The sequence below is a fragment of the Notamacropus eugenii genome, chromosome 5, assembly GCF_028372415.1.
Source record: "Notamacropus eugenii isolate mMacEug1 chromosome 5, mMacEug1.pri_v2, whole genome shotgun sequence".
Classification (NCBI taxonomy): Eukaryota; Metazoa; Chordata; class Mammalia; order Diprotodontia; family Macropodidae; genus Notamacropus; species Notamacropus eugenii.
In genome coordinates, this window is record NC_092876.1 from 151825467 (window position 1) to 151838273 (window position 12807).

Below are 12807 nucleotides of genomic sequence, written 5' to 3' on the forward strand. Positions count from 1 at the left end.
AGAAAAGGCCGAGGAACGGTTGATATGGTGTTTGCTTCCTGACAACTCCAGGAGAAGTGCCAGGAGAAGAACAGAGGTCTGTATACAACATTTGTAGATCTGACCAAGGCCTTTGACACTGTTAGTGATGAGGGCTTATGGAAAATTATGTCAAAATTTGGTTGACCGTAGAAGTTCGATATTGTACGTCTATTTCATGATGGCATGTTTGCCCGGGTTCTGGATAATGGACAATGCTCCTGTGCCTTTCTAGTCACCAGTGGAGTGAAACAGGGCTATATGCTTGCTCTCATGCTTTTTAGCATGATGTTTTCAGCCATGTTGACAAATGCTTTCAATGAGAATAAACACAGCATCAAGGTCAACTACCGCATTGATGGCAAGTTCTTCAATTTGAAAAGGCTACAAGCCAAGACCAAAGTGGTTGGTGCATGATTTTTTTGTTTGCAGATGATTTTGTACTCATTGCAGCTTCTGAAGCTGAGATGCAACAAAATATGGATCAATTCCCTGCTGCCTGTGCTAATTTTGACCTAATAATTAACACCAAGAAAACACAGGTGCTCCATCAGCTACTACCACACTATCCATACATGGAACCATCAGTTACAACAAATGGAGAAGTTTTGAATGCTGTGGATAAGTTCACTTACTTTAGTAGTGGCTTTCCAGGGATGCACACGTTGACAATGAGGTTGATGAATGCATTGCCAGAGCTAGCTCAGTGTTTGTGAGGCTCTGAAGAAAAGTTTGAGAGAGAAAAGGTATTAGACTGACTAACATACTTCAGGTCTACAGAATTGTTGTGCTGACCTCATTGTTATATGCTTGTAAAACATGGACAGTCTACCAGTGCCATGCCAAGAAGCTGAATCACTTTCATTTGAACTGTCTTACAAAGATTCTGAGGATCACCTGGCAGGATAAGGTACCAGACACTGAAGTCCTTTCTCGAGCTGAACTGCCAAGTATTCAAACTGTGCTTCAGAGATTGCAACTCCAATGGGCTGCCCACATTGTTCAAATGCAAAATGTACCCTTGCCAAAAAGACTATTTTATGGAGAACTTGCATGGGGCAGGTGATCACATGGTGGCCAGAAGAAACAATACAAGGACACTCTCAAGGTCTCTCTCAAAAACTTTGGATTTGACTGTGCAACATGAGAGACTCTGGCACAGGACTGCTCAGCATGGCATGCCTTCATCAGAAAGAGTGCTGTGCTTTTTGAGCAAAGCAGAATTGAGACAGCACAAAGTAAACACAGGATGTACAAATTTGGGATATCCAGACCAAATATTCACACTGACTACTTGTGTCCAGTCTGTGGTAGAGCATTCCAAGCTCATAATGGTCTGATCAGCCGCAGTTGAACACACTGAAATTCAATTTTATCATGGTGATGTCATTTTGGTCCTCTTTGAAGATGAAGGACAACAACCAACTAGCCGACCAATATACTGTTAAATTTTATTGAACTTGAAGTGTACTAAATCTCCAAGATTTTTTTCAAGCAAAATATCACCTAGATACATTTTCCCTAACATTTTGTACTTGTATTTTTTTAAATCTCCGTGTAAGATTTTATATTTATCCCTGCTAAAATTCATCTTACCAAGTCTGATGTTCTAGTCTGAGGTCGTGATCTTTTCTGGTCCTTACTTATCATCTTAATTATTACCTATCTCTCCTTAGCTTTATATGATCTGTGAATTTCATATACCTTTATTGAAGTCATTGATGAAAATGTTAAATATCACACTGGCAAACACAGAACCCCAGAGTACTTCACTGGAGACCTCCTTCAAAGTTGATGTCAAGCTGTTAAAGACAACTCAGTTTGGCTGTTTAACCAAAAATCAGATGACTTCCCTCCCTGACTTTTTCCACCAATGTAAAACCTCAATAAAAATAGCAAATATTTTCAGATGGCCAAAACTATGCTTTCCCCCACTTCCTTTTTTCTCTTGACCTTATATATCTATTTCACAGTCAAAGTACCCATATTGCAAATGTTGTCCACTTTTAGTTTATGAGACATATCATTGTCACACCCCATTTCCCATGTCTCATCCTGCTACTTCAGCGTCTATGCCAGGAAGATCTCTTTCTTCTTAAATTCCTTAATAATATGAATCCTCTGAGTCTTCTCTGCATTTTTGAGTATTCCAATAATTTAGCTATTTGTTGGAGTACTTTATCTGATTAAGTGAGTATCTGCATCAACTCTTAAGTAAAGAACTGCAAACATCTTTCTCCTGATCTCTTAAAACTCTGAGTTCTCCCACCAGATAGTTCTTTAAAATCATCATTCATCAGTTAGTGTTCATTTTCCTGGCCAAGACAAAGTGCTTTTTGGCATAACTGTGCCCAAAGTAAATTTTTTGACTCAATTAATCTAGTATATCTTTTTTCATAGTCAAGAACTACTGCATAATTGATAATCCTGCCCCTTTAACTTTATGGTAGGTAGGCAAATCCTGGAAAATAATATATGAAAAGAGAAAACTGAGAAGCAAATTTAGAGACATTAACATGGAAACTCCACTTTTAACATGTATGATAACATTTTGCTGTTTTTAATAATAAATAACAAAAAGCATCTAGCAATATTGATCTGGAGCTTGAAAATATTTATAAGTGAAGCAAGTACATGTCATAATAAATTGATAGTTTACTCAGTCATTCATATTTTCCAGACATGAACCTGACCAAATTTCAGATTTTGCTGATAGAAGAGAGGGTAGCTTTTCAATACCACAGGATTTTGATCTCTAATAAATATTTTAATGTCTTTGGTAAACACAATAAATGCCTTTCTCTCTTCATAATTCACTGACAATCTGGTTATATTCTGTAAAAATTCAGTTTCTTTCCATGAAGCCTAAATTTTACAATGTTCTTTCTGCATTTTTATTAGGAAAAGGGGTGGAGGGCTGAAGAACTGTATCATGAAGGCACTTATATTAATTCATTACCTTCCCCAGAGATGAAGATGGATTTTACAATCATGTTGCACTGAAGCATAACTCCCTTAATATATGGTTGGATTTTCATTTTTAATGATTCCCTGTGAGGATGGGAAAAAAAGGTTAAAGTTGCTGACTTATAAAACTGGAAATATATAAATAATAAAACTAGGAGGAAAAGAAAGAAAGTATATATTCCCAGGAGATCATAATTTCTGCACTATTAAATATCAGGTCTGCTGAACTAGAACATGACCTGCTCTTAATTCTAAACCAAGAGTCCGTCTAAAGGGAGACCAAAAATCTGGGAGCAATGTCAGTTAGGTATAGTGCAAATGACATGCAAGCATGGTGCAAAAAAAGACTGGCAAGTAAGAAAATATGAGACACCAGTTCCATGTTTGGCTCTGAAACTAATAACTGTATGATTCTGAACAATGTTTCTCTTCTCTGGGCCTTCGTTTTCTCATCTGTAAAAGAAGATTATATCTGATGACTTCTAAGGTACCCCAAGAGCTAAGATTCTTTGATTCTAAGTCTTAAGATCATTTACATTTCATATTATCTTGAACAATAAGCTTATTAATATTGTACATGGGAGAAATGTGTATTGAAATTAAAATCTCTAATATTTCCATAGCTGAGTTCTCTCTATACACACATTTTTACTGCCACCATTATCAAATATATATTAAGTTCCTATCATATGCAAAGTATCAAGGAGGACACAAAGAATATAAAGATTCTGTGTATATAAGGATATAATACATGGTCTGTGTACTCAAGGAACTTATTACTTTAAAGGTAATATACATACACATGAAACAAAAGTTATATTGAAATGCTTGTTTGCTGATAATAGTTAAATTCTTAATAAAAATATAATTTTAAAATAACAACTATAATTCAGTGCAACAATTAGAAAGTATTAAATATATGCTATGAATAAGTGCTATAATAAATATTGAAAGAATGAGAGGTGGAGCAATGTGGCAGAGGAAAGAAGCACTCAGCCAATTTCTCCCAAATTTCCTTCAAAACAATTACAAAAAAATACTTCAAATGGCATTCTCAAGTGGCAAAACCAAAAAAAAATGTTCAAGAGAAATAATTTATCAGTACAAGACAATTTAGGAAGTTGAAAGAAAAAAGTTTGTCTCACCAGTGCAGTGATGATCCCAGAGAACAGTACAAAAACTGTTGCAGCACCAGCAGCGGGCCTTGGAGGCAGCAGTAGCATCAAGAGCTCTCAAGCCATGGACAGAAGGTAACTGGGAGAAGAACTGATCTGAAGGAGATTGTGGGTTCAGTTTGTTGGAGACGAGTTCAGGATCCTGTCTCATTGCCCACATACAGTTCTGGATCACAATTCTACAGCTAAAAGGAATAACAGCACTTCCAGTTACAGGGTAGCAGGGACCGAGGTTGTGGTTACAGGGTGGTAAGGTATGCTTATGGTAACTGGTCTACATAGGGAGCCTGATCTCAATTCCAAAGCAGAGGAGAACACAAGCAATTGTAGCTGCAAGAGAAGAAGGTCATTGCCCCAGTCCCAGAGCCAAGAAGAATGCTGGTGCTGGTGACTACAAGGGAATAAGGTTACTTCCTGGGTAAAGACTAGAGCAGCAGCTAGGAGAGCAGTTTTCACATCTCTCCTTAGATCATACCACCTTGGAAGCACCAAAAAATCTATAGAGCCCCAAAGCTTGTTTGGAAAATAGCAGCAAAGAAGACCAAAAGTTTGGGACAGTGTCCCCTCCACACTAGAAGCAGAGCTCAATTTTAGCATAAACATAAAAGTCCAGAAAATGATTGCTAAAAAAATGAGCAAACAACCAAAAAAGAATCTGAGAATAACAAGTTACTACAGTGACAGGGAAGATTAAGCCAGAACCACAGAAGACAACAATCATGTTAAAGCATAATAAGCAAAGCCAAAAAGAAAAAAAAAAATATGAATGGAAACAAGCCAAACAGGAATTCCTGGAAACACTGAAAAAGGACTTTAAAAATCAAATAAGAAAAGTACAGGAAAAATCAGGAAAAGAAATGAGAGCAATGTAAGAAAGTTATGAGGAAAAGAGTCAGTGGTTTAGTAAAAGAAGCAGAAATACTGAAGAATTAATTACAAAATAGTAATAAAAAGACACAGAAATTCACCAAAGAAAACTGCTTTAAAACAAGAATTAGCCAAATGGGTAAAAAAGAAGTACAAAGCTGAGTGAATAAAATAATTTCTTAAAAACTAGAATTGTGCAAGTAGGAAGCTAAATGACTCCATGAGACATGAAGAAATAATAAAACAAACACAAAAGAATGAAAAAAGAAAAGAAAAGAAAAAGAAAAAGAAAATATGAAATATCTCATTTGAAAAGCAACTGACCTGAATAATAGATTGAGGAAAGATAAATTAAGTATTATTGGTCTATCCGGAAACCATGATTAAAAAAAAACCTCAACATTATCTTTTAACAAATCACCAAAGAGAACTGTCCTGATATGCTATAATCAGGTCAAATAGAAATTAAAATAATCTACCAAACACCTCCAAAAGAGGTCCCAAAATGAAAATTCCTAGGAATATCATAGCCAGATTACACAACTCCCAGATCAAAAAGAAAACTTGCTAACAGTCAGAAAGAAATAATTCAAATATCATGGGGTTATAATAAGGATCACACAATATTTAGTTGTTTCTGTATTAAAGGAGTGGAGGGCTTGGAATATGATCTTTCAGAGGTGAAAGCAGCTAGGATTATGAACAAAAATAACCTGTACAACAAAAATAATTATAATTCTTGAGGAAAAATGGATATTCAAAGAAATAGAGCCCTTTCAAGGTTTCCTAATGAAAAGAGCAGAGTTGAATGGAAAATATGACTTCCAAATACATGACTCAAGAAAAGCATAAAATAGTAACCATAAGGTACCCAATAAATTTAAGCTGTTTACCTTCCTATAATGGAAGATCTAAGAACTTTATCATTATGAGTGTATTATGAGGAGTGTATATAGACAAAACATGGGTGTAAGATGACTATGATAGGAAAATTTCATAAAAATTAAATTAAGAAAAAGGGATGCAATGGAAAAGGAGAGAATGAAGGACAAGGAAATGATCTCACTTAAAAGAAAAGTGTGTGAAAGGTAGAGCTTTACTGTTGGTGAAGTTGTGTTCTGATTCAGTCATTCTAGAAAACAATGTGGAACTATGTCCAAAGGTCTATAAAACTATGCTTATCTTTTGACTGAGCAATACCATTGCTAGGTCTGTATCCCAAAGAGATAAAAAATAAAATGGAAAAGGTATATATGTACAAAATATTTGTAGCATCTTGTTTAGTGGTGACAAAGAATTGAAAATTGAGGAGATGCCTAGAAATTGAGGAATGATTGAATAAGTTGTGACATACGAGTGGGATGGAATACTATTGTAATGCAAGAAATGATGAACAGGAAGCTCTCAGAAGAACCTAGAAAGACTTACATGAACTGATGCAAAATACCAGAACAGTGTACACAGTAACAGCAATATTGTATGATACTCTGCTATTAATAACAGTCATTCTCTGTAATACAGTGATCCAAGGCAATTTTGAAGAACTTATGGTGAGAGGTGCTGTCCATCTCCAGAAAAAGAAGTGGTGGAGCCTAAATACAGATTGAGTATACTTTTTTAAAATTTTTCTCAAGGATTTTTTGTCTGTGTTTTCTTTCACAGCATTGTTTATACGGAAATATGTTTTTCATGACTACACAAGTATAACCTATGTCAAATTGCTTGTCTTCTCAATGAGGTGGGGGCAAGGAAAAGGGACAGAGAGAATTCTGAACTCAAAAAATGAAAAAAAAAGAATGTTAAAATTATTTTCCCATGTAAAAGGGAAAATAAAACATTGAAATGTTAAAAAAAAAAAAGAAAGGTAGAACTTTTACAGTGGAGGAAAAGATGGAGAGGTGGGGAAGGCAATATTTGAACCTTACTTTCATCAGAATTGACATAAAGAGGGAATAATATACACACTTAGTTGAGTATAGAAATCTGCATTACCCTGTAGTGATATGGGAGACAAAAAGAAGGAAATGGTGGGGATAGGGGGGTAGAAGATAGAAAGGAGGACAGATTAAGAGAAGCAATGGTCAGGCGAACCTGCTATTGAACAGGAAAAGGGAAAAAGAAGGAGAAAGGAGAATACACAGGGGAAGGAACTATGATGAAGGAAAATACACAGTCAATGATAATAGCATTTTGATTGGGATAAAATCACCCATAAAATAGCAGCAGATATCAGAATTGATTAAAAACCAGAATTCAACAATATCTTATTTATAAGAAATAATCTTTAAACAGACACACATAGAGTAAAAATGAGTGGCTGGAACAGAATTCATTATGCTTCAGCTGAAGTAAAAAAATAGATAGAATACGTGCATGTGTGTGTGTGTGTGTGTGTGTGTGTGTGTGTGTGTAAGAAGCAGAAATAGTCATCAAGACCTCAAAGCAAAAGCAAAAAGAGAACTAATTAAAAGTGACAACCAGATAAACTATATTTTGCTAAAAAGAATCACAGGTAATGAAATAATGTCAACACTAAGCATATATGCACCAAAAGACACAGAACTGAAATAGTTAAAGGAAAAGTTAAATGAGGAAGACATGGACAAAGGAATTATATTAGTGGGGGACCTCAGCTTTCTTTTCTCAGAACTAGATAAATCTAACCAAAAACAAACAATAAAGAAGGTAAGGAAATGAATAGAATTTTAAATAAAAAACTTGGATATGATAGAACTACTGAGAAAATTAAACAGGAATTGAAAGAAGTATACCTTTTTCTCAGTGCCATTTGGCACCTTTGTAAAAATTGATAATGGATTAGGGCATAGAAACCACATAAACAAAGTCAGAGAAACAAATATAAAATGTGTCCTTTTTAGATAATAAGGCAATAAAATTATACTCAATGAGGGGCCATGAAGACATAATTTTAAAATTAATTGGAAACTAAATAGTCTAATCCTAAAGCATGAGTGGGTCAAAGAATAAATCACAAAAACAATCAATAATTACATTAAAGAGAATGCCAACAATGAGATAACATACCAAATTTGTAGAATGCAAGCACAACAGTACTTAACAGAAAATTTATAACACTTACATTAATCAAAGAGAGAAATAACAGATCAATGAATTGGGAATGTGATAAAAAATAGAAATAGAACAAATTAAAAATCCCCAACTACAAAACAAAATGGAAATACTGAAAATCAAAGGAGAGATTACAAAAAATTGAAAGCAACAAAGCAATTGAACAGAGAAATAAAACTAGAATCTGGTTTCATAAGGAAAAAAGAAGAGAACAGACAAATCTGGTTAAATCTGACAATCCAAATGAAATAGATAAATATTTACAAAAACATTGCCCAGATTAACAGAAAATGAAATGGAATATTTAAATAACTCTATCTTATAAAAAGAATATTGAAGAAACCATAAATGAACTTTGTAAGAAAAAATCCCTATGACCACATTGGATTCACAAATAAATTCTACCAAATAGTAAAAGGACAATTAATTCCAATAATATATAAAATGTTTGGGAAAATAGGCAAAGAAGCAGTCCTACCAAATTCATTTAAAAATGCAAATATTGCTCCTTTTTCTCTTCTGTCACTTTCAAGTTTGCACTTGATTCTTCAGCTTCCAACATGTAGAACGATGCTGGCGAGTTCATGAATCTATACATGCTGTGAAAATGCTCTGCAAGCAACAGGATCACTGGGGCCGAGACCACAGATCCATCCAGATGAACATGGCAGAAGTTGACAAGGTTACAGGCAGATTCAACAGCCAGTTTAAAACCTATGCAATGTGTGGAGCAATTTGCAGAATGAGGGAATCAGATGACTGTATTCTCAAACTGGCAAAAAATCATGATATTGTTTCAAAGAACTTCTAATTGAAGAAATCTTGTGGAAAATGTCTTAATAAGTCAAAAAACAAAATACAAATATGGTGCAGATATCTAAACCAGGAAGAGCCAAAACAATGAAAGAAAATCACAGACCATTTTTTCTAATTAATATTGATGCAAAAAAAATAATAAATGTTAGCAAGATCATAACAATTTATCACAAAGATCATACATTATGACAGGTGGAATTTATATCAGGAATGCAAGATTTTTTCAGTATTAGGAAAACTATCAGCATAATTGACCAACAAGAAACAAAAAACCTTGATAGTTTCAATAGAAGCAGAAAGATTTTTATAACAATCAATACCCATTCCTACTAAAAACACTAGAGAGCATAGGAATAAATGGAGCTTTCCTTAAACTAATAAGTAGATTTATCAGAAACCACTAACAAGTATTATCTGTAATGGAGATAAACCAAATGCCTTTCTAGTAAGATCAGGATTGAACCAAGAATGCCCATTATCATCACTATCATTCAATATTATTCCAAACATGTTAGCCGCAGCAATGACAGAAGAAAAAGAAATTGAAAGAATTAGAATAGGCAATGAGGAAACAAAGCAATCATTCTTTGCAGATCATATGGTTGTATGCCTAGAGAATCCTGAAAAATAGACTAAAAAATCTAGTTGAAATAATTAACAACTTCAGCAGATAGTTGGGATACAAAATAAAGCCACATAAATCATTAGCATTTTTACAGATTACCAACAAAGTACAGCAGGAATACATAGAAAAAGAAATTCCACTTAAAATAATTGGTTTGTTATTGTTGTTGTTGTTGAATCATTCAGTCACTTCTGACTCTTTGTGACTCCATAGACCAGCCCACCAGGCCCTTCTATTCTCTACTATCTTTTGAAGTCTGCCCAAAGTTTCTATTCATTGTTTCCATGATATTATCTATCCATCTTACCCTCTGCTATCCCCTTTTCTTTTGCCTCCAATCGTTAGCAACATTAGGGACATTTCCAATACATCATGTCTTCTCACTATCTGCCAAAGTATTTAAGCTTCAGTTTTAATCTTTTACTTTCAAGGAAATAGCCTGAATTAATTTAAGCATTGACTGATTTGATCTCCTAGTTATAGATGGCATAAAACACCTGAGAAGATAAACCCAGGAACTATAAAAAATACAATTACAAAATGGTTTTCAGATCTAAACAACTGGAGATAATATTAATTGTTCATGGGCAAGCTAATTAAAATGACTATTCATCCTAAATTGATTTACCTATTCAGTGCCATACCAATCAAATTACCAAAATAAATTACAGAGCTAGGAAAAAAATCATGACAAAAGTCATTTGAAGAGCAAAAAATCAAAAATATCAGGAGAACTGATGAAAACAGTACGAAAGATGGTGGCTTAGCAGTACCAGATCTCAAACTATATTACAAAGTGGTAATCATCAAAACAATCTGATATTTGATAAGTATCAGATACAAAGTGGCAAATCAGTGGAATAGATTGTCCGTTAGGTATTTCAGTTGTATCTCACTCTTTGTGACCCCATTTGAGGTGTTCTTGGCAAAAATGCTAGAGTGGTTTACTATTTTCTTCTTCAACACATTTTGCAGGTGAGGAAACTAAGGCAAACAATGTTAAGTGACTTGCCCAGAGTCATACAAGTAGTAAGAGACTGAGATTTGAATTCAGGTCTCCTTGAATTCAGGTCTCCTTGACTTGTTCTATCTTCTATGCCTTCTAGCTGCCTATGTGGACAAGATTAGTTACACAACACACTGTAGTAAATGACCATAGTAATCTGGTGTTTGGAAAACCCACTGATCTTAAGCTCTTGGGACAAGAGACTACTAGATAGCAAAATTTGCTGGAAAAAGCAGCTTGGCAGAAACTAAGTATAGACCCACATCTCATACTGTAAACAAAGACGAGGTCAAAATACATGAAAGGTGATACAAACAAATTAGGAGATCATGGAATAGTTTAATTGTCTGATCTACGGTTGAGAGAAGAATTTATGACCAAATAAGAAATGAAGCATGACAAGACATAAAATGGACAGTTTTGATTACATCAAATTAAAAAGGCTTTGCACAAACAGAATCAATGTAGCCAAGATAAAAAGGAAAGCAGAAAACTGGAGAGGAGATGGGAATTTACAGTTAATTTCTCTGCTGAAGGCCACATTTCTCAAATATATAGAAAACTGAGCCAAATTTATAAGAATTATGAGTCATTCTCCAATTCAAAAATGGTCAAAGAATATGGACAGAGAGTGTTCAGAAGAAGAAAGATAACTGTCAAATTTGGAGAATAACTAGAACATAACATATGTGGAGTATAAAACAAGATTGCAAAGTAGGCTGGAGCCAAATTTTATAAGGTCTTAAAAACCAGTTAGAACAATTTGCATTTTATTCCAAAGACAACAGAAAGCCAGTGAAATGGAAAAGCTTACATGGCATTATAATTATATTAAATTATATTAAATTATATTAAATACACACCTACACACAATAGAAACACAAGTTAATTTTTTTCACCTCTATTTATTTATTTATTTGTCATTAAATTTATTTATTTAACATTTAACATTCATTTTCACAAAATTATGGGCTCCAATTTTCTCCCCATTTCTCGCCTCTCACCACCTCAAAATGCCAAGCATTCTAATTGCCCCTATCACCAATCTGCCCTCTTTTGTAACATCCCTCCCTTCCCTTGTCCCCATCTTCTCTTTTGTCCTATAGGGTCAGATAACTTACTATATGTACCCCATTACCTGTATTTCTTATTTCCTAGTAGTAAGAACAATACTCAACAGCTGTTCCTAAAACTTGGACTTCCAACTTCTCTTCATCACTCCCTCCCCACCCATTCCCTTTGGGAAGCAAGCAGTTCAGTATAGGCCATAACTGTGTAGTTTTGCAAATGACTTCCATAGTAGTTGTGTTGTGTAAGACTATTCCCCTCCATCCTATCCTGCTCCCCATTGCTTCTGTTCTCTCTTTTGATCCTGTCCCTGCCCAAGAGTGTTGACTTCAAATTGCTCCCTACTCCCCATGACCTCCCTTCCATCATCCCCCCCCACCCTGCTTATCCCCTTCTCCCCCACTTTCCTGTGTTGTAAGATAGGTTTTCATACCAAAATGAGTGTGCATTTTATTCCTTCCTTTAGTTGAATGTGATGAGAGTAAGCTTCATGTTTTTCTCTCACCTCCCCTCTTTTTCCCTCCACTGAAAAGTCTTTTGCTTGCCTCTTTTATGAAAGATAATTTTCCCCATTCCATTTCTCCCTTTCTCCTCCCAATATATTTCTCTCTTACCACTTAATTTCATTTTTTAAGATATGATCCCATCCTCTTCAATTCACTCTGTGCTCTGTGTGTGTGTGTGTGTGTGTGTGTGTGTGTGTGTGTGTGTGTAATCCCACCAACTACCCAGATACTGAAAAGTTTCAAGAGTTACAAATATTGTCTTTCCATGTAGGAATGTAAACAGTTCAACTTTAGTAAGTCCCTTATGACTTCTCTTTGCTGTTTACCTTTTCATGCTTCTCTTCATTCTTGTGCTTGAAGGTCAAATTTTCTTTTTGGCTCTGGTCTTTTCATTAAGAATTCTTGAAAGTCCTCTATTTCATTGAATGACCATTTTTTCCCCTAAAGTATTATACTCAGTTTTGCTGGGTAGGTGATTCTTGGTTTTAGTCCTAGTTCCTTTGACTTCTGGAATATCCTATTCCACGCCCTTCAATCCCTTAATGTAGAAGCTGCTAGAGCTTGTGTTATCCTGATTGTATTTCCACAATACTTGAATTGTTTCTTTCTAGCTGCTTGCAATATTTTCTCCTTGACTAGGGAACTCTGGAATTTGGCCACAATGTTCCT

General features: G+C 34.8%; 1 pseudogene; it reads left to right on the plus strand.

Moving 5' to 3' along the window:
• Nucleotides 1–8677: 8677 nt before the first annotated feature.
• LOC140508945 (small ribosomal subunit protein eS21-like) lies at nt 8678–8963 on the plus strand (annotated as a pseudogene).
• Nucleotides 8964–12807: the final 3844 nt, after the last annotated feature.